The 6,621-nt window shown below is 35.4% G+C and overlaps 1 non-coding gene and 1 pseudogene across 1 annotated transcript; one reads left to right on the top strand and one right to left on the bottom strand.

Annotated features, from left to right (window-relative positions):
- Nucleotides 1-3,573: 3,573 nt before the first annotated feature.
- Nucleotides 3,574-4,320, bottom strand: LOC148196872 (uncharacterized; annotated as a pseudogene).
- Nucleotides 4,321-6,186: 1,866 nt separating this feature from the next.
- Nucleotides 6,187-6,382, top strand: LOC124836390 (U2 spliceosomal RNA). The gene has a single exon (XR_015780523.1). It is a non-coding gene; the product is annotated as a U2 spliceosomal RNA (small nuclear RNA).
- Nucleotides 6,383-6,621: the final 239 nt, after the last annotated feature.

The raw sequence follows: 6,621 nt of genomic DNA, 5'->3' as shown, positions 1-6,621 counted from the left end.
TACTTTACCGCTGAGCGGCACTTTTATGGGCTTGGACCTAATTTTCTGTAATTTACGAATAATATATAAGCTTTAGGGTTTCCTAGGGTTAGGTATCTCTGGTTGGAACGAAGCAAACACTCTCTCTTCCACCCCTTTGAAGGAGGATCTTGGATGCTCAGGCTTCCTCTTCACCTTTCTAGGGTTTTATCTTTCATTCCTTCATTGTTATTCATCTAGGTTCACCATGAATATGGTGAACTAAACTCTGTATGTTTGTTGGGGAATCAATGTAATCTTTTGAAGCTCTCATATATGGAATTTGTTTTTACATCTTTTATTTAAGACCTATGCTTTCTTTCATCATTAGTTAGGGTTTTTCCTCTTTGCTTAATGCTTGTGTTGTTTAACTCATTCGATGCATGATTATTGGTTTTGTCGATACGGGCACGTACGGGGAAGTCTAGATCCGGGGAATTTCTCCCAATATTATATTGGTTGTCGTTAAGCTCCTGCACTTATGAACTAATTATTAGGAATGCTAGGAATTGTATGAACTCGTAATTAGGGAGAAGCCTTCTTGAAAGGTACTTTAGAGAGTGGCATTAACAATGATGATTTGAATGTTGAATTCCTAAAATATATGAGAGTGGATAAGATGAAATTGACCCCCAACAACATATTCATACATATATTTCATTGAAAGTGTTTATCTTTTGCTTTTGCCATTGATCAAAGCTTCATGCATACATATTTAATTTTCGTCTTTTGCATATAAAAATCCAAATATTTCGTCTTAAGTCTTAGCTAATCAATAAACCACACAACTAAACTAGGCCGTGAGTCCTTTGGGAAGAACGATACTTGGTCTTACCAAGTTTATTACTTGAACGATTCGGTCATACTTGCCGATTGAAAAACAAGTTTGTGACATCATATTTTGGTGATCATAAATTTGTCTGGAAGATCTCCATGTAATCGCACCACCCCCTAGTGTGAATACATAACCACTAGTGGATTTTGTCTCATCTGAATCAGAGATCCAGTTAGCATCACTATACCCTTCTAGTATAGCGGAAAATCCACTATATTCAATGGCATAATCCATTGAACCTCTTAAGTATCTCATAAGCCTGGAAAGTGCATCCCAATGTTCTTGATTTGGACATTGAGTGTACCTACTTAGTCTACCTACTGCATAAGCAATATCGGGTCTAGAAAAGCTCATCAAGTGCAGTAAGCTCCCAATTATCTGGGCATACTGAGGCTGAGATAATGATTCTCCTCTATTTTTCATTAATTTAGAGTTAGCATCATAAGGGGTACTCACGGGTTTGAAATCATAATACCCAAACTTCTTAAGAAGTTTCTCAATGTATTGTTCTTGGGATAATAATATATTATCTCCCTTCCTTATGATTATAACACCTAAAATTATGTTGGCTTCACCCATGTCTTTCATTTCAAAGTTCGATCCTAGAAATAATTTAGTTCTAGTAACAATCTCATTGCATGTACCAAAAATTAACATGTCATCCACATACAAACATATAATGACACAATCACCATTTTCAAATTTAGAGTACACACATTTATCAGCATCATTAGGTGAAAAACCATCACATAACAATACATTATCTAGTTTTTCATGCCATTGTTTTGGTGCTTGTTTCAATCCATACAAAGATTTTAAAAGTTTACATACCTTATTCTCTTGACCAGGTACAACACACCCTTCAGGTTGAGTCATATAAATTTCCTCTTCTAAATCACCATTTAGAAAGGCAGTTTTAACATCCATCTGGTGTATCACTAGCTTATGGATTGTTGCTAAGGCTAACAGAACTCGAATAGAGGAAATCCTAGTCACAGGGGCAAAAGTATCAAAGTAATCTATGTTGGGTTTTTGAGTAAAACCTTTTGCTACTAATCTTGCCTTATACTTCTCTATAAATCCATCAGGATGATACTTTTTCTTAAAGATCCACTTACAACCAATGGGTTTTGCTCCTTTAGGCAAATCTACTAAGGTCCAAGTATTATTTTTCTGAATTGATTCAATTTCAGTCTTAATGGCTTTATCCCACTGTTTTGCATCAGGAGCACTAATGGCTTCTACAAAGTTATTTGGATCATTATCAACTAGATAGGTATAGAAATCATTACCAAATGAAGTTTCCTTCCTTTTTCTTTTACTTCTTCTTAATTCCTCAACAAGGCATCACTATTATTATTATTTTCTATAGGTTGAGACGTCTCACTAACCTTTAAAGGAAAAACATGTTCAAAAAACTCAGCATTTTTCGTCTCCATTATAGAATTTCTTTCAAGTGTATCACTTTTAAGAACTAGAAACCTATAGGCAGCACTATGTTCAACATAGCCTAAGAACATACAATCAGAGTTAGAGCCTATTTTCCTTTTCTTAGGATCGGGTAACATCACCTTAGCTAGGCACCCCCACACTCTTAAATATTTAAGGTTAGGTTGATAACCTCTCCACAGCTCATACAGAGTTTTACCAGTTTTCTTATGAGGTATTCTATTTTGTAAAAAACACGCAGTAAGCAAGGCTTCTCCCCAAAGGTTATCAGGTGCACTAGAACTAATAAGCATAACATTCATCATCTCCTTAAGAGTTCTATTCTTTCTCTCAACTACTCCATTAGACTCAGGTGAATATGGTGGGGTTACTTCATGGATGATACCTTCTTTAACACAATAGTCATTAAAATAACACATACTCACCACCTCTATCTGATCTAATCCTCTTAATTTTCTTATTTAATTGATTTTCTACTTCTGCTTTATAGGTAAGAAAAACATCAAAGGCTTCATCTTTATGTTTGATTGAGTATACTTTGGTAATCATCTATAAAAGTCACAAAATAATTTTTACCTCCTCTAGACATTGTTTGTTTCAAATCAGCTAGATCAATATGAATTAACCCTAACAATTCAGTTTGGCGTTCTACAGCAAAACATGTTTTCTTAGTTATTTTAGATTCTACACATATATCACATTTACTACTCTGTTTATCATGCATATTAATTAATCCTAGTTGTTTTAATTTCATAACATAGGAAGAATTTAGATGTCCTAATCTAGCATGCCATATATCATATGAGTCAATAATATAAGCAGAAGAAGATGATTCATTAATATTTTCAGAAATGTTAAGTACAAAGAGACCTTGATCACAATATCCCTTCCCCACAAAAACATTATTTTTTGTCATTACAATCTTGTCAGACTCGAATGACACTTTAACCCCCACTTTTCCCAGTAGTGCTACAAAGATTAAATTAACTCTGATTGATGGCACATGTAGCACATCACTCAAGGCCAGAGTCTTTCCAGATGTGAGTTTGAGAAGAACTTTCCCTTTTCCCAGAACAGGAGTGGTCTTGGAATCACCGAGGTAAACGTGTTCTTCTCCATCCCCTACACTAGTGTAAGAGGTAAAAACACTTCTGTTTGCATAGATATGCCTAGTAGCACCAGAGTCTACCACCAATTTGCTCACATTGGTCATCAGATTTACTTGAGAAACGACGGCAGCAATAATATCATCTCCTTCGACTATATTAGCCTTAGGAGGATTGTCGTTTCTTACTCTGCGTCTGCACTGCGGTGCATGATGGCCCGGCTTCCCACATACGAAGCAATTTCCTTTCTTCTTAAAGGTGGGGTTAGATGTGTTGGGGCGAAATTTTCGAAAATTATTTTTCTTATTGTGATCAGGTTTGTGTTCGTACCTTTTTGGAGCAGGTTTGTCTTCTACCATGTTTGCTTTTGCAGACAATGCTTTGGCCCTCACAGCAGCAGATTCTTTCCTGTTGGTATCTTCAATAATTATGTGAGTGATCAGCTCTGAAAGTGACATTTGCTTGTGTCTGTGTTTTAGTTGTTGCTTGTAATCAGTCTAGGAAGGCGGCAATTTCTCGATCAGAAGCTCTGAAACAAACTCATCTGGAAGAAGAACGTTCTCCGCTTTGATATCTTCGAGTAGCTTGTGGTACTCATTAATTTGCGACTTTATGTCCTTATCTTCAACCATTTCCCAGCGGTAGTAATTCCCTATGATGAATCTTTGCCTAACTATATCTTCAGCAGTGTATTTGAGAATCAACGAATCCCAAATTTCTTTTGCTTCCTTATAGGAACAATATACATCGAACAAATCGTTAGAGAGTGCACTAAGTAAAGTATGACGGCATACCTTGTTTGCATGAACCCAGTCTTCAACTTGTTTTGAATTTGGAGGGAGACTGGAGTCGGGTTTTGAAGATGAAAGAGCAAAAGCGACTCCGTACATGTCTAAGAGGGTTGACACGTGTTCTTGCCAGCGCCGGAAATTCTGACCAGAGAAGACTTCAATTTTTGATACATCCGAGAAAGGTTTCGCAAAGACCGTCTGAGTTCCGGAAACATTATTCTGATTCTCCGGGATTGAGTTGTTGTTGTTGTCAGCCATAAGTCCTTAAGATTGTTGTATAAGATGACAAAAGTAGAATAAAGATCACGAACAAAATACTTCCTGAGGCGTGTAGATCACTGCCCTTAAGGACTTATCCGCGGTGTATTGCGCAAGTCCCCCAGGATACAACAGAAACTTCTCAGAAATTTCTAAGGATCTCAGAACTAGCAAGGAACTCTAAATAGAGTATAAGAATAACCCAGAATAATTTTAGAAGAGAAAAAGAGCTAGAGAATGAAACTCAGAAAAGAGGAGAATAAGAAAGAATGAAATTTTGTGTGTCTTGGAATGGAGGAGGAGCTCCCTATTTATAGAGTTCATGGATCAAGCCCATGATCCAAAAATCCAAAATATCTTTTAGAAAAATAATATTTTAATTAATTAAAACGTTGCAAAATGAACGTTGGCAGCCCCTAGCTTGCGGAAGACGTTGGAAGCTCAATACCTAGGAAGGCTACAGAGCACGTGGTCAAAACCAATCCACAAAAACTGCATCTTCCGATTCTTCAGCACGCACAAACTACAGAAGAAAGATCTTTTGCAATACAGGTTTTACAACAATATTGTTAGGAGATGAATGAAGAGTTTACAAGAAGGAATAAAACATTAAATGTCTAACTGCATTAGTAGTAGGAAGGGCGGGGTATTGGCTATATAAATAGCAAAGAAACAATTGTAGAGGGGGAATTGTTTTGATTGTAAGTTCTAACATGATTTGTCATCCTGAGAGAGGAGGTTATGCTCCCAAACCATTCATTGTACACTGCTTATTCATTCTGAAATAAGAGAATTCTTTCTTTCATCTCTTTTATCTGCATCGAGAAAGTGTTATTGTTAGGTTCTAACCCACGTACCTAACATATATACTGTTATTTCTCTTTCACTTAAAATTATTCAACTGTGAATTGATTATTTTGGTTCTGGAGTTGCACCTGATTAATGTGTTATGTAAATTGTTTGAGATTATAAATGTCTATGTTTGTAATTCCTTAGTAATAAAAGAAAAATTAGTCATATTGTGAAATGACAATAAACAAGAAAAGACATTTTGTCAATACTAGGAAGTTGCAGAGAATGATCGCAAATACAAGATTTTAATAGTTTCAATCTTTTTTTCACTTCTATGAAATATAGAATAATTAGATGAATTTGTGAAAGATAAAACATCCTAATCTGTACTCTACTACGGCAAATTTTGTGGTAATTATATCTCACATCCTAAAGAAAATGAAATAACAATGTCTTTATATAACTTCTCTGCCAAGATGTCAGATTGTTGAGGTGAGTTACTCCAGCCCCTTTGTGTATTTGTCAGAGATCAACTTCCAAAAGGCAGTGGTGACTACAAAAGGACCACACAATTAATATGAGGCTCCATGTAATAAGCTTTATCTAGAATAGTTCAATTTTTATCTTAAATTTGAATAACAAAGCTGAAATAATAAGCCTTTTTAAGTGGGTAATGTTCCAGAAGTAATTTGGATTCAATCTGTTCTCTTCCAACTTGAGACACATTTCATTCCTAAGTTCTTCATATGAACTTAAGTGCATTGAAAAAACGGCATAATACCTAATAATATATTCAACTAAGTTGTTTCTCCGAGTGAGTCTGTTTGAACTCACCAGTTTCAGAGTTTTGTCTATCTCCCAGTCCCACATTTGTCAAGACTCTGACAAGAAGCTGCAGCATAAAATATAAAACTGGAATTCATACTCAATACAAATCATACCTTTCTCGGTCTTTTGGCTAAGATCAAGTGTAGTATCTGTTCTTATCAGTTTAATATCTGATATGTGGACCATTGGTTCACATGATATTAAATTTATTTTTTAAGGGAGAAGGCCAACTACAGTAGCTTGCTGCTGTGGCTCTTAAGCATCGTCCCTGCTTTGCACTACTGCAAGGCTCGGGTGCATCCCATCTAATATAGTTCAAATGTGTATTTGGGGTTGCAGGTTAAAGGTTTGACATTTTACACATATTTGTTAAATGTTTGATGTATTTTATATATATCTATGGAAAATAGATGACGTATTTCATAATGTTTTATAACTGTTTCAAATATTTACTTGTTTCTAAAAGATTAGGATATTTTTCCATTTTTACAAGTTTTCTCACTTTATCAAATATATCAATATGACAATTAGTTGTCCAAATTGC

The sequence above is a fragment of the Vigna umbellata genome, chromosome 6 (genome assembly GCF_029865625.1).
Source record: "Vigna umbellata cultivar VRB3 chromosome 6, Vumbellata_1.0, whole genome shotgun sequence".
NCBI lineage: Eukaryota > Viridiplantae > Streptophyta > Magnoliopsida > Fabales > Fabaceae > Vigna > Vigna umbellata.
This window is presented reverse-complemented; position numbering and strand designations above follow the sequence as displayed.